The sequence below is a fragment of the Hyla sarda genome, chromosome 7, assembly GCF_029499605.1.
Source record: "Hyla sarda isolate aHylSar1 chromosome 7, aHylSar1.hap1, whole genome shotgun sequence".
Taxonomy (NCBI): domain Eukaryota; kingdom Metazoa; phylum Chordata; class Amphibia; order Anura; family Hylidae; genus Hyla; species Hyla sarda.
In genome coordinates this window covers 155,291,935-155,312,897 of record NC_079195.1, presented here as the reverse complement: position 1 = coordinate 155,312,897, position 20,963 = coordinate 155,291,935, and the positions used below count along the sequence as shown (strand labels likewise).

Genomic DNA, 20,963 nt, shown 5'->3' with positions numbered 1-20,963 from the left:
ACAGACAGACTCCACCACCTTTTCTGTTCATTCTATCCTTGCGAAACAATGTTAACCCCTGCAGATTAACAGCCCAGTCATGCGAGGAGTCCAGCCATGTCTCAGTGACCCCAACTATATCAATATGTTCCTCCAGTATCAAGGCCTCAAGCTCCCCCATTTTATTTGCTAGGCTTCTGGCATTTGTGAACATACACTTTACATTTCCATTAAGTTTTACAAATATAGTCTCACTAATGGGATTTTCAGAGTTATTGGGGTTAATGTTATTATTTGAGTTATAAGGGCTAATTGTACTATTTAAGTTATTGGGGCTAATGGGATTTTTTGAGTTATTGGGTCTAACGTTATTATTTAAGTTATTGGGGCTAATGGGATTTTTTGCGTTATTGCGTCTAACGTTGTTATTTAAGTTATTGGGGCTAACAGTATTTTTTGAGTTAATGGGGCTTATTGTAGTTATTGAATTATTGGGGCTAATGGAATTTTTTTAATTATTGGGATTACAATTTTTCGGGTTACATTTATTTTTACAACTGGTTTGTAACGCATGAATCTCCTTATCCACTGCTCTTAACCTCCCCCGACAGTGCACACTATCCCAGCTGGTTGAGAGGGGTGCCATACGGTCAGCATCTGCGAATTCGCAGAAACTGTACTCTTGATTCAGATTTTATTTCCCAAGAGATATTTTAAAAGAGCGTTTCATTCAGAAGGGTTATCCTAGATCCCTTTTAACTAAGGCATACACAAAAGTGAAGGACAAAAAACAATCTGATTTAATTATGTCAATCCCCAAAAAATCCAGTTCCAATCATCCTCATAATTCCTTTAGATATAATTTTGTCACAAATTTCAATATTGAGGCAACTAATATTAGAAAAATATTAATCAAGAATTGGCCTATTATTCAAAATGATAACATTTTAAACCAAATAATTCCCCCAGTCTCTAACGTCACCTATAGACACTCCAAAAATCTTAGTAATCTGTTAGCCCCTAGTAGATTTTCTGAATATTTGATATCTCAGAATATTCCTACTTCTAAACCCCTTTGTTTCCCCTGCAGAAAAAAGTGGATTATTCAAACTGATACTTTTTCTTCCTATTCCACACAACAAACATTTAAAATAAAAGACTCATTAAATTGTGACACTACATTTGCTATTTATCTATTAACATGTGGTTGCGGCCGCCAATATGTCGGCCGTACTACACAAACTGTACGCTCCAGGATGAACAAGCACAGATGGAATATAAAACATGGTTTTTTGTTACATAGCTTGTCCCGACATTTTACTCTTCATCATCAAAAAAATACTGAAACATTGAAATTAATCATTTTAGAAACTATCCCCATCCATTTACCTAACAGAATACAAAGATTAAATAACCGTGAATTTTTCTGGATCCATAAACTACACACATTGCACCCTCAAGGTTTTAATGAATGTATCGACACAGTCAAATAATTTGACGGATTAGTGTTTATAACATCACACTTCTTTAATAGTTTAATAGATTAATTTCCATAATATTACATACAACATTAACCCCTTAAGGACCGGGGGTTTTTCCGTTTTTGCATCTTCGTTTTTTGCTCCTTGCCTTTAAAAAATCATAACTCTTTCAATTTTGCACCTAAAAATCCATATGATGGCTTATTTTTTGCGCCACCAATCCTACTTTGTAATGACGTGAGTCATTTTGCCCAAAAATCTACAGTGAAACGGAAAAAAAATCATTGTGCGACAAAATTGAAAAAAAACGCTGTTTTGTAACTTTTGGGGGCTTCCGTTTCTACGTAGTACATTTTTCGGTAAAAATGACACCTTATCTTTATTCTGTAGGTCCATACGATTAAAATGATACCCTACTCATATAGGTTTGATTTTGTCGGACTTCTGGAAAAAATCATAACTACATGCAGGAAAATTAATACGTTTAAAATTGTCATCTTCTTACCCCTATAACTTTTTTTATTTTTTCTGTGTATGGGGAGGTATGAGGGCTCATTTTTTTGCGCCGTGATCTGAAGTTTTTAATGGTACCATTTTTGCATTGATAGGACTTATTGATCCATTGATTCATTCATGATTGATTCATTTTTAAATGATATAAAAAGTGACCAAAAATGCGCTATTTTGGACTTTGGAATTTTTTTGCGCGCACGCCATTGACCGAGCGGTTTAATTAATGATATATTTTTATATTTCGGACATTTCCGCACGCGGTGATACCATATATGTTTATTTTTTTATTTTATTTACACTGTGTTTTTTTTTTTTATGGGAAAAGGGGGGTGATTCAAACTTTTAATAGGGGAGGAGTTAAATGATCTTTATTTACTTTTTTTTTGCAGTGTTATAGGTCACACTATAACACTGCACACACTGATCTTCATCATTGATCACTGGTTTCTCATACGAAACCAGTGATCGACGATTCTGCCACATGACTGCTCATGTCTGGATCTCAGGCACTGAGCAGTCATTCAGCGATCGGACAGCGAGGAGGCAGGTAGGGGCCCTCCCGCTGTCCTGTAAGCTGTTCGGGATGCCGCGATTTCGCCGCGACTATCCCGAACAGCCCACTGAGCTAGCCGGCAACTTTCGCTTTCACCTTTAGCCGCTCAGCTCTGAGCGCGCGGCTAAAGGGTTAATAGCGCGCGGCACCGCGATCGGCGCTGCGCGCTATTAGAGGCGGGTCCCGGCTTCATTATGACGCCGGGCCCGCCGTGATATGACGCGGGGTTACCGTGTAACCCCGCGTTATATCAGGAGAGCAGGACCAAGGACGTACCAGTACGTCCTTGGTCCTTAAGGGGTTAATATCTGCCTTATGTCGTTCCCCCTCTGCTGTTCATCTTGGAGCGTCCTAATCAGGGTATTGTTATTTTGTCTCTCACTTTCTCCGTTATATAAATGGGTTTATATGTATGCAAATTACATGCTTATAATTTTCTTTTTTTTATAAGTGTTTATTATTTAGGCTTTATTTCTTTTCTGTATGCGGGAATCTCTGTGTGGTCATTTCCCACAGATTTATATAGTCTGTATGCAAAGTCTGACCTTTTTTGATTTTGTTATTATTTTAAGAGTATTCATATATTGCGTTTTGGCCAGGTGCAGTATTCAATAACGCACTTCTTATTTTATTCTTCCTTTCCTTCCTCCTGTTTTTGTAATATTCTTATGTATTGTCTTCTTTACTGTCCATGCGGATGGTGCAGTTATATACATATTTGTTATATAAATTATTTTATAATATCGTTTTCTGAATTAATGCATACAGCATCCTCAAGGTTCACACGCTTTCCTCTATATTACACACTCTGGAGAAATATCTCTCCAAGTGGTGTGACCTTTTGAGTCATATGTGGTGTGTATTCACACCGCATGCGATATTCATATGTTCATTTCAGTTTTATTGTATGTTTGCATTATTGTTTTATTGCTTTATTATTGTGATATTCCTGTTTGTGCATTTATGCCTATTGTTTGTTTTTTGCATATTTTTATATTTATATGTATATATGTAATTGTATGTAACAACTTTTAAAAAGCATTTAAAAGGTTAATTACTGGGGGTATATATACCTGTTGCCAGCCTCTTCTTGTTATGCCTGATGAAGCTGCGCATGCGCAGCGAAATGCGTTGCATCTAATAAATCCATTGATTTTATCTGGCCCCCAGATGGTTCCTCTCTGCGCCAGACTAACTCCTGAATTTACGGTCATTCTGTTTTGATTCTACTTCTACCCAGGAGGGCTGCAGCGGACCAATACATATATTCATTCTATGCTTCACCTTGTTGTGTGTGGGCGCACAACCAACTCTGGTAGGCGGCTTGGGAATTACCTTCCCCCACTAACAAGACCTGCTGATCCCGCACATGAGGCGCCTTCCTCCCTCTCTCTAGATTTCCTTTGTAAAAATGGTAGATTTGAGGGAAAAACTGCACTTTAGTGAATTTTTTTTTTCCATTTACACATCTGATTTTAATGAAAAGTTGTCAAACACCTGTGGGGTGTTAAGGCTAACTGGACCCCTTGGTATGTGCCCCGGGGGGGGGGGGGGGGAATTGTTTCCAAAATGGTGTGCCATATGGGGTTTTCTGCTGTTCTGGCACCATAGAGGCTTTCTGAATGTGACATGCCCCCCAAAAACCATTTCAGCAAAATTCACTCTCCAAAATCCCATTGTTGCTCTTTCCCTTCTGAGCCCTCTACTGCGCCCGCCGAACACTTGACATACACATATGAGGTATTTCCTTACTCGAGAGAAATTGGGTTACAAATTTTGGGGGGCTCTTTCTCCTATTACCACTTGTAAAAATTCAAAAACTGGGTCTACAAGAACATGCGAGTGTAAAAAATTAAGATTTTGAATTTTCTCCTTCACTTTGCTGCTATTCCTGTGAAACACCTAAAGGGTTAACACACTTACTGAATGTCATTTTGGATACTTTGAGGGGTGCCGTTTTTATAATTGGGTAATTTGTGGGGTATTTCTAATATGAAGGCCCTTCGAATCCACTACAAAACTGAACTGGTCCCTGAAAAATTCCGATTTTGTGAAAAATTGGAAAATTGCTGCTGAACTTTGAAGCCGTCAAATGTTTTCCAAAAGTAAAAACATGTCAACTTCATGATGCAAACATAAAGTAGACATATTATGTATATGAATCAATGTATAGTTTATTTGGAATATCCATTTTCCTTATAAGCAGAGTGCTTCAAAGTAAAAAAAAAATGCAAAATTTTCAATTTTTTCATCAAATTTTGGAATTTTTGACTAAGAAATTATACAAGTATCGACAACATTTTATCACTAACATAAAGTAGAATTTGTCACGAAAAAGCAATCTCGGAGTCATAATGAAAGGTAAAAGCATCCCAGAGTTATTAATGCTTGAAGTGACAGTGGTCAGATGTTCCAAAAATGGCCGGATCCTTAAATGGGCACTCTCATTAAAACTAATTTTTGCTATTGCATTCCTTATAGTAAATGAAAAATATTTCGAATATACTTTGTTTAAAAAAAAGTTTTCTATGTTTTATTTGTGCTTAAAAAAGCTCAAGAGCACATTTTCCCCCAACTCATACACAGACTTTGGACCAAAGTCCAAACACAGGAAGTGCCGTCTGGAGTGCTGAGGGGGGGGGGGTGTCCAACCAACAGCATATGGCAGTTATGTGTGAGAGGAGCTATGATTGGATGATGCTGGACACCCCCCCCCCCCTCAGCATTCCAGGCAGCACTTCCTGTGTTTGGACTTTGGTCCAAAGTCTGTGTATGAGTTGGGGGGGAAAATATGCTCTTGAACTTTTTTAAGCACAAATAAAACATAGAAAACTTCATTTTTTTAAACAAAGTATATTCGAAATATTTTTCATTTACCATAAGGAGTGCAATAGCAAAAATTGTTTTAATGAGAGTGGCCATTTAAGGTATATTTGGGCTGGGTCCTTAAGGGATTAAAGGGGGCATGTGAGCTTGTTGTATGCTTGGAAGTCCTGATGCTATCTAAGTGAACAACTAGCAACACTGAGATCCATTGATAATATGGAGAGGAGTCTGCTGCCTACTGAGCAGGTACTCTCTGGGGTAGAGGTGGGGTAAGATAGCGGGATGGAGGTGCAGGACAGTCAGACAGCTAGCTAGGTTACAATTAGAAAAAGATGTAGGGGAAAAATTGTAAGAGAGGCTAGTTCTGATCTGGCACCCCCCAATAAGTTTCCCAGGTGGGCCGGTGAGGAAGGTGTTAGTTCAAAGCTAGCAGTACTGCAGCATGACACTGCTTCTGCCAGCCAGGGGGGTGTCTGCTCCAGTAAAGTAACATAGTAACATGGTTCATGAGGTTGAAAAAAGACCAGAGTCCATCAAGTTCAACCTATATCCCTAATGAGTCCCTACTGAGTTAAGTTGATCAGTGAGGAAGGCAAAAAACCCTCATACTAGAGGTAAAAATTCCTTCCCGACTCCAAATATGGCAGTCAGAATAAATCCCTGGATCAACCTTCTGTCCCTATAAATTTAGTATACATAACCAGCGATGTTATTACTCTCCAAGAATGCATCCAGACCCCTTTTGAACTCTTTTACAGAGTTCACCATGACCACCTCCTCAGGCAGAGAACTCCACAGTCTCACTGCTCTTACAGTAAAGAACCTGGTGAAATACAGGAAAGGCCAGACAGGTGCTAGTAGTGGTGGACACCATTATTAGGGGGACAGACAGGGTGTTCTGTTACAAAAACCGGGATCGCCGAACAGTGTGTTGTCTGCCTGGCGCACAAGTGTAGCACATCATGGATCAAGTGGACAGATTGCTTGAAGGGGCTGGAGAAGACGCAGCAGACATGGCACACATTGGCACCAAAGACGAAGTGACAGCTAGGTAGAGTGTCCTTAAAAATGATTTCAGGGACTTAGGAAAAAGCTTAAGAAAAGGACCTCTAAGGTAGTATTTTCTGAAATATTACCTGTACCACGAGTCAAACCTGAGAGGAAGCGGGAGATTAGGGAAGTAAACAAGTGGCTCAGAAGCTGGTGTAGGAAGGAGGGGTTCATGGAGAACTGGGCCAACTTTGCTGTCGAATACAGACTTTACTGTAGGGACAAGCTGCACTTCAATGGGGAGGGTCTAGCTTTGCTCGGTGAGAAGATGGCCAGAAGGGTAGTGGCGTATTTAAAATAGGCACAAATGAAGAAGCAAGAAGAGGCTGCACAGCTTCAGCCAAGGTACAGCTTGCACACACAGTTTATAGGCAGGTATCAGCTGGTGTAGTAGACTTGGACCTCGTACACGTCCCGGTTTATGGGTGCTCAATCCTTATAGCAAAGTTCAAGTGGAAATATGTAAGGTAGATACAGCAGGCACTCACCTCCGGATTACGTGATGCATAAAATTCTTCTTTATTTTAAGACATGCAGTAGCAGACAGGACATGTGTGGAAGCAGCACACTACAGACAAGTAACAGCCATTTCAAGCCCCCTCTGGGCGCTTCATCAGACCACGCCTTTGCTCTTCTGTTCAGGTGCTTAAATCTAAACACCTGAGTGACGTAAAAGCAAGTGGCGTTAACACAAAGGTTAAAACCACATTAAGTGCAAAAGTTAAAAACAAAACGTAGTGTAAATAATTCTACTATAAAACATATATTAGCGTTTATGATGCACAATATTTCATACTGAAAAGATATTGATTAAATGGAGAAAAGAAAATTACAACAAGGCATGGCAATTTAAATATGAATGAACAGGTATTAAACAATGAAACTCATTTGAAAAACGCTTGGAAAAAAAACTTGTCTCGATTCAGAGTACCATCAAAGACATTAAACGAGACAAGTTCGTGCGTGATAAAATTGACTGACTCTAATCATGTTTTTTGTGTTACATCTTACGCTAGCAGCAATAAAAATCTGCAGTTTAAACGTAGAGGTAAAGATAAAAAAGCATGGGGAAAGAAAAAAAGATCTGACTATTGGACCACCGATTCTGAATCGAGTGGTTCAGAAGAAAAAATAAATGTAGCTGCTACTTCTAATATTCCCCATGATTCAGTACCTCTTACCAGCACCCGTGATGCCCCTTTAGAAGAAGGACCAGGAGAGGGCACACAAGAGTGGCAAAACAGAAACTTAGGTTACAAGAGAAAGAAAGTTTCCTGGAGGAAGTAAATGCTTCCCCCATTGGTCATGACACCCTAAATATCATTAATTTGTCTGATTATGTGCTAGATGACGCAACCACATCTGTATTGTCTAAAGGGTTAAATTTCTGTGAAACAAATGAATTTGATCAGACCGGTTTTGAGATCGATCTGCACAGGTCCATTCGAAAATTAAACTTTAATTCTTTAAAAATAAAAATGCATGTACCAATAGACTTGAAGGTGAAATACCTGTATCAATAGGATCTTTGGGTTTTAGTGCACTCCATGAAGCTAGCTCTGCATAGCTGGATTGTTTGGATAGTTTGATATCCCTGTTATCGGATTCAGAGTCTATTGACGAAGCTGACACGATAACTGTTCCCGAGTTTACGGGTGGTATTAAATCCTCGTTCTCCCCTTCAGTCCAGACAGGTGGCTGCCTTGACGTCTTTCAGCACAAGGTGCTGGGAGACGTCAAGGCCGTTTGCTATCCCACTGCCCCTGACAATCTGGCCGGGGGGGGGGGGGAAAGGGAGGCACTGAAGAGGTTAAAGAAAGACGAGAATGTGATAGTAAAAAAATCCGACAAGGGTGGTAACATTGTTCTGATGTCTCGTCATTATTATGTAGGAGAAGCTTTGCGTCAGCTTCAAGACACCAGAAATTATAAAAAGTTATCCAACAATCCACTGAATAAAGTATCGGATAGATTACAAACCTTACTACGAGCTTATGTTGAAAGAGTATAAAGAGTAGGAGAGGCTCTTATCAACTAGTTTCCTGGGACCCGAGCTACTCAAATAACACCTATACCCACGGTGTAAAAAATGCAATAAATATAAAATGGAAATTGAGGCTCACGGTCAATGAATATTGGATGATGATATGTTTATTATAATAAAATATATATGATAGTTAAAGTGTGTGTCGAACCTCACAGGGCCCTTGTGGGTCGGCAAATACACAATAAAAATCCTTTAAGGGCTATCCTTAAAAGCGATCCGGACCTGTCAGATTACACAAAAAATAAACTGATTGTAACTTTCAAAAGAGATAAAAATATTAGCGACATCTTGGTCCACAGCAGATTTAAATCACCTATTGATGGCAATAACTGGTTAAAGAATGCGACCCCCATGGGAAATTTTCATGGTGGGAATTGCTCATGGTGCCCATTTTCTATGCTAAGAAATGTGTATCCCTGGGAGGAATAGAAGCAGCAATTAAGGATTTTATCTGCTTTAGGACCAATTTTGTAGTGTACGCTATCCAATGTACTTGTGCCAGATTTTATATAGGATGCATGATTCGAGCGCTTAATACACGCTTTCGAGAACATGGCATTCAGTAAAGACACAAAAAGGTTCCCCAAGGCTTATACAAGATGTCCGGGAGGAACACGGAGGGGATATTAAAGTACTTACCATTTTCGGCTTGGAATGTGTTCACACTGCGCAAGTATGTGACAGACGCAAAATGTTGATTCAATGTGAAGCTAAATGGATCCTTACAACAAATGCGCAGGGAAACTTAGGACTCAATGACCGACTAGATTTGAGTCCATTTCTTTAATACCTGTTCATTCATATTTAAATTCCCATACCTTATTGTAATTTTCTTTTCTCCATTTAATCAATATCTTTTCAGTATGAAATATGTGCATCATAAAAGCTAATATATGCTTTATTAGTAGAATTATTTACTAGGGATCGACCGGTATAGTTTTTTTAGGGCCGATACCGATAATCGGTGGAGGTTAGGGCCGATAGCCAATAACTTATACTCCGGTCTAAGTTATGGGCTATTTATCCACCCTCGACACCGCTGCAGATCATTGATTTAAAGCGGGCGCTTTAAATCAATGCACTGCAGTGGCTTTAGCGGTGCCATAGGCCGCCGCCGCCACCACCACCACCCGCTTCTCTCCCCCTACCTGTCAGGGTGGTCCGTGCCATCCTTCCTTCCTGCAGTGTCCGGCGGCATTCCGGGTGGAGGGTGAACCGGTCCGGCCTGTCCTTCTCCGGGGATCATCTTCTACACTCCGGGCAGGCTCCGGCCTAGTAGCGCAGCATAGACGCTGCTGCGCTGTGACGCCCGTGCGCAGCGATGCACCTGACGTCACGGCGTAGCGGCGTCTATGCAGCGTACTAGGCCGGAGCCTGCCCGGAGTGGAGAAGATGACCCCCCGGATAAGGACAGCCCGGACCGGTTCACCCTCTACCCGGAATGCCGCCGGACACTACAGGAAGGAAGGATGGATGGCCCGGACCACCCCCATTACAGGTAAGTTTAATTTTTTTTATCGACTCGGAGGGTGGGGGAGGGGCCCGACCGGTATAGCGGTATGGGCAAAAATCCATACAGGAATACCACCCAGCACTACGGTGGGGGTGCGATGCGGTGCGGGGGATCGGGGGGGCGGTGCGGTGGGTCGGCGGGGGGGCAGTCGCGGTGCGTGGGGGCAGTGCGGGGGGCGGGGCATTATCGGCTTATCGGCAAGGTAATTGCCGATACCGATAATGCCCAAAATCGTGATTATCGGCCGATAATATCGGCCATACCGATAATCGGTCGATCCCCATTATTTACAGTACGTTTTGTTTTTAACTTTTGCACTTAATGTGATTTTAACCTTTGTGTAAACGCCACTTGCTCTGACGTCACTCAGGTGTTTAGATTTAAGCATCTGAACGGAAGAGCAAAGGCGTGGTCTGATGAAGCGCCTAGAGGGGGCGTGAAATGGCTGTTACCTGTCTGTAGTGTGCTGCGTCCACACATGTCCTGTCTGCTACTGCATGTCCTAAAATAAAGAAGAATTTTATGCATCACGTAATCCGGTGGTGAGTGCCTCCTGTATCTACCTTACGAATTTAAAATAGAGACTGGGGGGAGGGAATCTACAACATAGCAGGGTAAGATCGAGAGCTGGGGATAGGTAATAACACAGGTGGTGGGGCGGCAGGAGGGGTTAGAACAGTCATTAGTGATCAGAGGTAATAAAATAGGAAAGAAAACATGAAGTGCATGTATACAAATGCCAGATGCCTCAATAATAAGACGGAGGAACTGGAATTAACCCCTTAAGGACCAAGCCCATTTTCACCTTAAAGGAGAAGTCCCATGTAGAAAAAATATTGTGTTTTAAATGCAGAAGCAAAAGTTATATCACTTTGTAAATCACTGACTTCACCCATCTTGTATATAAAACCTGTTTTTCTAGCTTCTTTGTTCAGAGAGGAAGTTCAGCAGCTCCCTGTTCTGATGACTTGCGACCCCCCATTGAGCTGCATTATGCTGGGGGCCGTGATGTCACAATTTCCCATAGTTCTGCAGCTTAGCCAGCTCTGTGCACGGCAAGGGAACCTCCCATGTGCAGCTTCAGCCAATCATAGAAGCCCCAGTGAGCTGAGCACTTGTCTTCATCTCCTCGGCAGGGAAGCATCTGACAGCCAGCTCAGTGTTTATAAGTGCAAGAACGATGTCCCAATGTCCCAATAAAGAAGCAGAGGGGGAGGGGGAGATCCCTGCTATCCCCTGCACTGATTACAATCTGACAGCAGGTCAGTCTGAAAGAACGATGTCCTAAGAATAGAAGCAGGGGGAGGGGAAACACTGAGCCTGCTGTTAGGAAAGTGATCAGTGTCTAGGTCAGTGTATCCCAACCAGGGTGCCTCCAGCTGTTGCAAAACTAAAACTCCCAGGCATGCTGGGAGTTGTAGTTTCACAACAGCTGGAGGCACCCTGGTTAGGAAGCACTGGTCTAGGCTGGGCTACTTCTATGATGAACTGAAAGGCATTATGGGAGACAGGAAGTCAGGGACCTCCATGGACCAGGAAGTACCGATCTTTCAGAGGGGATTGCAGGAGAAGGGAGAGGGTGAGATACATGAGGAGCAGATTGTCAGAATGATGAGCTGATGCACTTTCACATGATAGAAAAAAAAAATTGTGACTTGGTCCATGATACTTCTTCTTTAAGGACCAGGCAAATTTTATTTTTGCATTTTTGTTTTTTCCTCCTCGTCTTCTAAAATCCATAACTCTTTTATATTTCCATCTACAGACCCATATAAGGGCTTGTTTCTTGCGTGACCAATTGTACTTTGTAATGAAACCTCTCATTTTACCATAAAATGTACGGCGAACGCAAAAAAATATTTTTTTAGGGAGGAAATTTAGTATCCAACAAAATATTTTATTCAGACATAAGAAACAAGGTACAAGCTTCTCAATGTGTAATCCTGTACAGGATACCATCAAGTGTGACAACAGTATATATAAAAAGATGTACAGAAAAATCAAACAAGGAATAAAAAATAAGGGGAAAGGGCATGGTTTACACCAATATAAAGGGGTATGAAGGGAACCAGAGCACAATAGAGATCTCATCATATGACAAGTATCTAAAATTATCACTGTCCACAGTATCCGTCTGGGCAAGTAGGACCCATAGGAGCATAGGGGAAGTCGCATAGACTACAAACGTAAATAGAATGATACATCCACAGTATGGGGGGAGTCCAGCCATGGTTGCCAGATTTTGTAGAACAGGTCCAGCCTATCCTCCCTCACCGCGGCCATTTTTTCTGATAGCATTATGGAGTTGATCCTATCCACTACAGCAGAGAAGGAGAGCAGGGGAGAACGCCATCTGGAGGCAATATGAATTCTAGTGGCTAGCATTATAAATTGGGCCAATTTAAAAAGGGCATATCTAACATGTGATGGTCTTTCCCCCAACAGACAAGTTGCGGGGTTCAAAGGCCAACGTATATATGTAATATGGAGCGTATCACTTCAACTACGGACCTCCAGAGGGCGGCAACCCTAGGACATTGCCACCAGATGTGACCCGTTGTTCCTGGGACTAGACAACCCCTAAAGCATTCAGGGGCAACCGATGGATATATTGCGTGTAATTGTGTAGGGACATAATAGGCACGGTGCAGAAGTTTAACAGCCGTCTCGACTAAGGACACTTGCATGCTACCCCTTGTGATGTGTGCACAACAGGAGTGCCATCTGGATATAGGAAGAGTGAAGTGCAATTCTAATTCCCATTGGGACATGTAAGGAAGTTTCGTGTCAGTGGGGGGGTCTGTTAGAGGAGGAATGTATCCTGGACAATGTTCCCGGAAGAAGAGGTGTATATAGTGCCATGGCTTCATATGTCGTAGTCGTCAAACCTGTTAGTGACCCTACCACAGAGCTTAGAAAAGAAAAGATTTGGTGAACCCTAAAGCACTCCTCTGGTGGAGGAACAAATCTATTTTTAAAGGTGGATAGGGACATGAGCCGCCGGCTCACTAAAAAGTCATGAACCCTAAATAGTTTCTGCGAGTGCCACCACGCAAAACGCACAGAGTCCAGACCAGGGGGGAAAGAAGGGTTGGAAAAAAAGTGGGGTGGCGGGAGAGACAGAGGATTGAAGAGATAGCTTAAACCTGACCGATCTCCAAAGAAGGAGAGAGTATCGAGGGAGAAGAGCCACCGAGGGCAGGTAGCGTGAAATAGGACCAGTCAACCACATTAAGGAGCACAAAGAGTATGGGGCTACGAGGTCATTCTCAAGAGATACCCATCTAGGGTGCCCTGTCTTCGCATTACAAAGCAGCAGTTGAGCCAACCGAGCTGCTTGGAAATATTTAATTAGATTGGGTACTGATAGGCCACCCAATGACTTCTGGTAATACATAATTTTGCGTGGAATGCGGGGCCTACAACCTCTCCATATAAAGTGAAAAATGTCCGCCTGAAGTCTACGAAGGTCCGGGACCCGAATAGGGATAGGAAGAGTGCAAAATAAGTAGAGAAGGCGAGGAAGGAGAACCATTTTAATAGAGTGGATACGACCCATCCAAGAGATGTGAGGTAGATCCCACTTCTTCATGTCCGCACGAAGAGATTTGAATAGAGGGAGGTAGTTTAGGTTATAGAGAGATGAGAGGGAAGCAGGAAGTGCTATCCCAAGATAGGGGATAGACGAGGAAGCAGCAGGTAGATCGAAGTTGAGAGATATAAGTTTTTGAGTATGGGGCGGGGTATGGCAATAGAGCACCTCCGACTTAGATCGGTTTACCGTTAAGCCAGATATCCTCGCAAAGCGGTCTAGTAGGGAGAAGAGATGAGGAAGAGAAACCAGTGGGGAAGTGAGGGTGAGTAGAATGTCATCTGCAAAGAGGTTAGTAAGGTAGGAAGAGCTGGCTATCTGAACCCCCTTGATGTCCGGGTGATCTCTAATGAGTATTGCAAGTGGTTCCATTGCTAACGCAAATAGCGCTGGGGAAAGGGGGCATCCCTGGCGTGTCCCTCTTTCAATACTGATGGGGGTGGGGGAGGGTGTGGGTAGTTTGAGGTAAGCTTTAGGAGTGGAGTATAGTGCACCTAGTGCATGAAGAAAAGGGCCAGAGAAGCCCATATGCTGAAGAACTCCAAACAGGTAAGACCATGAAACAGAATCAAAAGCTTTTTCTATGTCAAGTCCCAATAGGGTCAAAGAAGAGGAAGTGGTCTCCGCCCAATGAATGATGTTTAGAACTTTTCTAATGTTGTCAGGTGCCTGTCGGACGGGTATGAAGCCTACTTGGTCGTGATGTACTAGACCGGGGAGTAGGGAGTTCAGACGGCCAGCTAGGATAGATGTGAAGAGTTTAGTGTCTAGATTAATGAGGGAGATGGGTCTGTAGTTGGAGGGATGTAGAGGATCCTTTTTGGGTTTAGGGATGACTACTATAGAAGCCTGAAGAAAATCAGAAGGCATAGAGGCTCCAGAAAGAAGTTTATTGCAGAAAGAGGAAATATGGGGAGTTAAGATATCAGAGAATTTCTTATAGTAAAGAGCAGAAAGACCGTCGGGTCCCGGAGCTTTACCTAGTTTCAGGGCGGAGATTACCTTCGCTACTTCCTCAGAAGTGATCGGGGAGTTAAGATAGTCCCGCTGTTCCGTGGTCAACTTCGGCAGGGCCATTGATGTCAGAAAGGCGTCCACCATTGAAGGAGAGGGAGGGGACCGTTCACTGTAAAGAGAGGTATAGAAAGAATGAAAAGACTCATAGATACGGGAAGGGTTTGAAGAAAAAACACCCGGCCTGATCTGGACTCTGTGCACCCTATTGATGCGTTGTCTCTTCCTCAGCATGTGTGCTAACAATTTGTCCGGTTTGTTGGCCCACCTATAACAGGTCGCCTGGGTCCACCTCAAAGCCCTCTCCGTGTCATCTGTAAGGATAGCATCCAATTGGCGTTTAGTGGAACGTATAGAATGATATAAATATGGAGTCGGCAGTTGTTGATGGGCTACGACTAATCTGGCTAATTTATGCTCAAGTAAAGTTTGGGCTTTATGCCGTGAGCGTCTAAGACCTGAGGCTATAGCAATTATCTTGCCCCTAATGGTGGCTTTATGAGCCTTTCAAATCTAACCCGGGTCGGACTCTGGGGTGGCGTTATCAGCAAAGTATGTGGTCAAGGCTGATGCAATCTCGTCTCTAATATGTGGTCTGCAAAGCAGTGACTCATTCAATCTCCAAGTGTAGGATGTGGCATCGCAGGGTTGAAATGAGAAAACCATGTCATGGTCAGACCAGGAACATGGAATATGGCGAGCATAATGTAGAGCTGAGATTGAAGAGGTGTTTGTAAGAATCCAGTCTATCCTGGTGTATAGCTTATGTGCTGGGGAATAATATGAGTACCCACGTTGAGTCAGGTTATGTTCCCTCCAAGTATCCGCAAGGTCGGTGTCACGAAAGGAAGTCTGAAGAAGTCGCTGCTGTGCACCGGACCTCCTAAACGCCGCAGTATGGGACCTGTCCAGAACTCCATTGAAAACAACATTAACCCCTTAAGGACCGGGGTTTTTGTCCGTTTTTGCATTTTCGTTTTTTGCTCCTTGCCTTTAAAAAACCATAACTCTTTCAATTTTGCACCTAAAAATCCATATGATGGTTTATTTTTTGCGCCACCAATTCTACTTTGTAATGACATCAGTCATTTTGCCCAAAAATCTACGGTGAAACGGGAAAAAAATCAATGTGCGACAAAATTGAAAAAAAAACGCCGTTTTGTAACTTTGTTTCTACGTAGTACATTTTTCGGTAAAAATGACACCTTATCTTTATTCTGTAGGTCCATACGATTAAAATGATACCTTCTTATATAGGTTTGATTTTGTCGGACTTCTGGAAAAAATCATAACTACATGCAGGAAAATTAATACGTTTAAAATTGTCATCTTCTGACCTCTATAACTTTTTTATTTTTCCGTGTATGGGGCGGTATGAGGGCTCATTTTTTGCGCCGTGATCTGAAGTTTTTAACGGTACGATTTTTGCATTGATAGGACTTATTGATCGCTTTTTTTCCATTTTTAAATGATATAAAAAGTGACCAAAAATGCACTATTTTGGACTTTGGAATTTTTTTGCGCGCACGCCATTGACCGAGCGGTTTAATTAATGATACATTTTTATAATTCGGACATTTCCGCACGCGGCGATACCATATATGTTTATTTTTATTTTTAGGTTTTTTTTTTATTGGAAAAGGGGGGTGATTCAAACTTTTAATAGGGGAGGAGTTAAATGATCTTTATTCACTTTTTTTTTCACTTTTTTTTTGCAGTGTTATAGCTCCCATAGGGACCTATAACACTGCACACACTGATCTTCATCATTGATCACTGGTTTCTCATAGGAAACCAGTGATCGACGATTCTGCCGCATGACTGCTCATGCCTGGATCTCAGGCACTGAGCAGTCATTCGGCGATCAGACAGCGAGGAGGCAGGTAGGGGCCCTCCCGCTGTCCTGTAAGCTGTTCGGGATGCCGCGATTAGCCGCGGCTATCTCAAACAGCCCGACTGAGCTAGCCGGCAACTTTCACTTTCACTTTTAGCCGCGTGGCTCAGCTCTGAGATCGGCTTCACTATGACGCCGGGCCCGCCGTGATATGACGCGGGGTTACTGTGTAACCCCGCGTTATATCAGGAGAGCAGGACCAAGGACGTACCGGTACGTCCTTGGTCCTTAAGGGGTTAAAGTCCCCACACCAAATAAGGGATACATACTGTAAAGACATCACTCTCTGACATATAGTAGCAAAAAATTGGATCGGGTCCTCAGTAGGGGCGTAGGTGTTAACTATGCACATAGGGGAGTCATGGTAAAGGCCCTCCAGGATTAAAAATCGACCCTCAGGGTCGGAGATAGTGGAGGTGACGGAAAAGGGGAATGAACTGTGGAGAAGGGTCATTACTCCTCTAGATTTGGAGATGAATGAAGATGTAAAAGTTCTATTATAATTTGGATGAAGAAAATCCGGGAAAGAAGAGGGTGTGAAATGTGATTTTTGGATACATAATATGTCAGGGTTATGGGAAACATAATCCCGGAAGGCCTTTTTCCGCTTCAGAGGGGAGTTAAAGCCCCTTACATTATGTGATAGGACCCTACACATAACAGAGTAAATAAAACAATTGCTTACAACACGCTAAACACCTAGTACACAGACCCAGGGACACTGGCATAACGGTGAAGGACAGGATATCCATTTGGTAGGGTACGTTAAGAAAAAGGGTTCGCCCTCATAATGAGAAAAGACATACAGGGGAATAACAAACTGGGGAAACAAAAACCAAACAAACAGTACAGTAGTACAGGATAGGGTCCTCCCAGGAAGCCTGGTCGAGACCAACGATCCCATGTGTCTAGGACACAGAGGCAACAAGGTAATCCGGACCGTCAAGCCTCTTAAAACTGTTAGGAGCAGCAGGTATAAGGCAATGAGATCATGAAGAAAAAAAAAAAAGAAAAAAAGAAAAAGAAGGAGGGGGGGGGGGAGGGAAGGGAGGGAGGTGAGGAGGGAAGGAAGGTGAAGGTGGAGAGAAGGTGAAAAGAAAGGGGAGTAAGGGGAGACAAGAAGAAAAATCTAAAAGAAAAAACAGGCAAGGATGGATCCAAGAGTAGAGCCGGATCAGGTAGCTTGAGGCATCCTCATGTCATAGAAATCCAGCTGTAAAGGAGCAGCAGAGCGTCCGTGGAGACATGAATTGTCCAGATATAATCTGTAGGTGAGGTATGAGGTAATTCAACTCATTCACAGGTAGCTTCAGCCATCGGGGTATGAAGGAAGGGACCTGCGTCGTTTCTGGCTAGATCCAGTACGGTGCCAAACTCTCCTGGATTTTTGTGATCTGGGTGGCAGGGGTGGTTGATCTTCATAAGCTATCTTCTCACGTTGCAAGGCATCTTGAGCTTCAAGGAGTGTACGGACTAGGTAGGCATGAGAATTGACCTGAAATTGTAGGCTAAAAGGAAAGCCCCACTTATATCTATATCTATATCTAGGGTTTCATGGTGCGGCGCCTCTCCAGTGTGGAGGGTGCTAGATCTGCATATATGTGGACAGACACAGGCATGCCCGGCAGGGGAGAGACATTACGTGCAGCTTGAAGAATACGGTCCCTCATGTCAGCATAGTGTAGATTAAGAATCCCATCTCTGGGAATGTCCTGGTTTTTAGGCCGTGAAAGGGCTCCGTGGATCCTGTCCATACGGAACTGACTCACATCTACTTGCGGGAGAAGGGCGGCAAATAGGCCCGTAACTGCTGAAGTCAGGTCAGAGACATTTTCTGGCAGTCCCCGAATACACAGGTTAGCTCGCCTCGACCTGTTCTCAAGGTCCTCCAATTTCAGCTCAAGGGCGTCCAGTTTGTCAGCATGATCAGTGAGGGCCAGCCTGTCATGTTCCAGGTCATCAGCTAGTCCGTCATGTTTAAGTTCTAGGTCCGACACTCGTTGCCCCAGCTCACCCACCTGTTTAGTAAAGTCCATCACCGCCTTGGAGAGTTCCTCTCTAAACATCTTTTGGATATGGGAAAAAAGAGCAGAAGGGTCCATGGGGATCGCCACATCCGCTGGAGCTGACGGCACATCAGCTATGTCGTCTTCCTCTGCTGTGGATGTAGTGGCACGGGGTGCCGCCGGCACCATGTTTGATTGTAGGCCTGCCCGGAACAATTCGGGAATAGTCTGCGAAAGCTGCTGGGAATCTCCGCCAGACTTCTTCTTGTCCCTCGCCGACATGTTGGCAGAAGGTATGAGGCTAATCTGCTGCTTAGGAGCCCTATAGGGTGCTAAGTGAGGCTAAGAGATCACGGCCGGAAATTTAAATGAAAACCACAATTTTGGAGGGTTTCATTTTCACACTGTACAATTTACGGTAAATTACATGTGTTCTTTATTCTGTGGGTCAATACGATTAAAATGATACCCATGGCTAGATACTTTTATATTTTTGTAGTGCTTAAAAAAAAATCTAATATTTCTTGTACAAAATCTAAAATCGCCCTATTTTGACCACCTATAACTTTTTAATTTTTCCATATATAGGGCGGTATGAGGGCTCAGTTTTTGCGCCCTCATCTGTACTTTTTATCGATACCACATTTGCATATATAAAACTTTTATATCATTTTTTATTAAATTTGTTTTTAATAAAATGTAACAAAAAAGCAGCATTTTTGGACTTTTTAAAAATGTTTACGGTTACATCGTTCACCCTACGGGATCATTAACATTATATGTTGATAGTTCGGACATTTACGCACGCGGAGATACCAAATATGTTTATAAATTTTTTTTTACCTTTTTGGGGGTAAAATGGAAAAAACTGACAATTTTCATTTTTATTGGGGGAGGGGATTTTTTACTTTTTTTTAAAACTTTTTTTGTTTTTTTTTACACTTTTTATGTCCCCATAGGGGACTATCTATAGCAATCATTTGATTGCTAATACTGTTCAGTGCTATGCATAGGACATAGCACTGATCAGTATTATTAGCTATCTCCTGCTCTGGTCTGTTCGATCTCAGACCAGAGCAGGAGACGCTGGGAGATGGACAGAGGAAGGTGAGGGGACCTCAGTCCGCCATTAACCCCTTAAGGACCGGAGGTTTTTCCGTTTTTGCATTTTCGTTTTTTGCTCCTTGCCTTTAAAAAATCATAACTCTTTCAAATTTACACCTAAAAATCCATATGATGGCTTATTTTTTGCGCCACCAATTCTACTTTGTAATGACGTCAGTCATTTTGCCCAAAAATCTATGGTGAAGCGGGAAAAAAAATCATTGTGCGACAAAATTTAAAAAAAAACGCTGTTTTGTAACTTTTGGGGGCTTCCGTTTCTACGTAGTACATTTTTCGGTAAAAATGACACCTGATATGTATTCTGTAGGTCCATATGATTAAAATGATACCCTACTTATATAGGTTTGATTTTGTCGGACTTCTGGAAAAAATCATAACTACATGCAGGAAAATTAATACGTTTAAAATTGTCATCTTCTGACCCCTATAACTTTTTTATTTTTCCGTGTATGGGGCGGTATGAGGGATCATTTTTTGCGCCGTGATCTGAAGTTTTTAACGGTACCATTTTTGCATTGATAGGACTTATTGATCGCTTTTTATTCATTTTTTCATGATATAAAAAGTGACCAAAAATGCACTATTTTGGACTTTGGAATTTTTTTGCGCGCACGCCATTGACCGTGCGGTTTAATTAACAATATATTTTTATAATTCGGACATTTCCGCACGCGGCGATACCATTTATGTTTATTTTTATTTTTATTTACACTGTGTTTTTTCTTTTATGGGAAAAGGGGGGTGATTCAAACTTTTAATAGGGAAGGGGTTAAATGATGTTTATTCACTTTTTTTTTGCACTTTTTTTTTGCAGTGTTATAGGTCCCATAGGGACCTATAACACTGCACACACTGATCTTTTACATTGATCACTGGTTTCTCATAAGAAACCAGTGATCGATGATTCTGCCGCATGACTGCTCATGCCTGGATCTCAGGCACTGAGCAGTCATTCGGCGATCGGACAGCGAGGAGGCAGGTAGGGGCCCTCCCGCTGTCCTGTCAGCTGTTCGGGATGCCGCGATTTCACCGCGGCTATCCCGAACAGCCCACTGAGCTAGCCGGCATGGTTTCGGTTTCACTTTAGACGCGGCGTTCAACTTTGAACGCCGCGTCTAAAGGGTTAATAGCGCGCGGCACAGCGATCAATGCCGCGCGCTATTAGCCACGGGTCCCGGCCGTTGTTAGAGGCCGGGCCCGACCCGCTATGACGCGGGGCCACGCCGTGGCCCCGCGTTATAGATCGGGAGTGGACACATGACGTTCCAGTACGTCATGTGTCCTTAAGGGGTTAAAGATGATCGGATCGCCGCGTCAACTCTGTGGGCGATCCGATCATCAATTTTATCGTGTGCATTGCCGCAGATGCC

The 20,963-nt window shown here is 42.7% G+C and overlaps 1 protein-coding gene across 9 annotated transcripts in view; it reads right to left on the bottom strand.

Annotated features, from left to right (window-relative positions):
- Positions 1-20,963, bottom strand: part of LOC130282600 (gastrula zinc finger protein XlCGF26.1-like) — a 381,272-nt gene that overhangs the window by 215,938 nt on the left and 144,371 nt on the right. Inside the window, exon 1 of one of the 9 annotated variants that reach the window (XM_056530999.1) lies at positions 14,557-14,640. The exons of the other annotated variants lie outside the window; for them this stretch is intronic. The gene's annotated coding sequence lies outside the window, so the exon portion shown is untranslated. Of the gene's footprint in view, positions 1-14,556; positions 14,641-20,963 lie in introns of those variants that run through there. 9 annotated transcript variants of the gene reach the window in all.